The sequence below is a fragment of the Cebus imitator genome, unplaced genomic scaffold (genome assembly GCF_001604975.1).
Source record: "Cebus imitator isolate Cc_AM_T3 unplaced genomic scaffold, Cebus_imitator-1.0 Scaffold823, whole genome shotgun sequence".
In the NCBI taxonomy this organism is placed as follows: Eukaryota; Metazoa; Chordata; class Mammalia; order Primates; family Cebidae; genus Cebus; species Cebus imitator.
Genome location: NW_016108138.1, coordinates 112,624 through 114,170, shown reverse-complemented (window position 1 = coordinate 114,170; position 1,547 = coordinate 112,624).

Genomic DNA, 1,547 nt, shown 5'->3' with positions numbered 1-1,547 from the left:
GCGCCACCATGCCCAGCTAATTTTTTGTATTTTTAGTAGAGACGGGGTTTCACCATGTTGACCAGGATGGTCTCGATCTCTCGACCTCGTGATCCACCCGCCTCGGCCTCCCACAGTGCTGGGATTACAGGCTTGAGCCACCGCGCCTGGCCAGGACTTTTTATATATACAAGTCAATAAGCAAAATTTATCCTGTAAATATGATTTTTTTTTTTTTTTTGAGACGGAGTCTCCTCTTGCTACCCAGGCTGGAGTGCAATGGCGCGATCTCGACTCACCGCAACCTCCGTTTCCTGGGTTCAGGCAATTCTCCTGCCTCAGCCTCATGAGTAGCTGGGATTACAGGCACACGCTACCATGCCCAGCTAATGTTTTGTATTTTTAGTAGAGACGGGGTTTCACCATGTTTACCAGATGGTCTCGATCTCTTGACCTCGTGATCCACCCGCCTCGGCCTCCCAAAGTGCTGGGATTACAGGCTTGAGCCACCGCGCCCGGCTGTAGATATGATTTTTTTAAATCACATGATTATCACAATAGTCTCAGAAAAGTCATTCAAGAAAATTAAATATTCAGTTCCCTGAAGTGTAACTTACATCCTGGCATTTTGTGCAATCAATAAGAATTCCCTGTTTTTGAACTTCAAATATGTGTGTTAATACAATAACTTCTCATTTTTGACGAGCTTTTTTGTTCAACATTGTGAGATTGGTCTCTGTTGCTGTCTATCGTGATTTGCCCATATTGACTGATCTGCAATGTGACATTATATAAATACACTACAATTTATTTAACTGTTCATGAACATTCCAGATTATTCAGTTCTTCTATAGAATGACATGCATTTTTAAAGAAATTGTGCCATTAAATAGATATATAACCACAAATATAACTAAAATATATTTATATTTTCAGCTTGTGTAGGCATTGCAAGCCCTGTTCCAGTATGCAGTACCAACTTATACTACCAGCATTATACGAGGGATTATTTATTCTCTAATTATCTATTTTCCAAACTCTACAATATAAACTCTGTGAAGACAGCAACCTTTAATTTTATTCTCTACTGTATTTGCAATTTTTTTAATTAAATAAAAAATTCAATACACTTTGAAGCACTGATTTTCTTAAAAGTGACAGGAAAAATTTATTTTTCTCTGAACATCATTTTCTTTTCAACAGCTAAGTTTCTTTAAACTTTCTCCGCCCAAAATTTATTATTCTTTTCCTGGCCATTCTCAGTCAGGGTCATTTCTTTCCAAAAGATACTGTAAGCAAGCAGATGCGATTTTAGCACAGTCTTGAAGAAGATAGGCCTTGCCTGGCCAGGTAAGTGGAAAGCAATTGTAAATAACTATCTTATAAATATGTATGTTTTTATTATTTATTTGTTATAAACATTAAGCTATAATTTTGCCCAATATTCTATTTCTGTTTTGAGATCTAGAAAGATATCTAAACAACACCAATGTCAGTATTTTAATAAACAGAAGAAATGCGTATATAACGTTGCAAAACAGTAAGCCTGATATATTTATATCTGTATA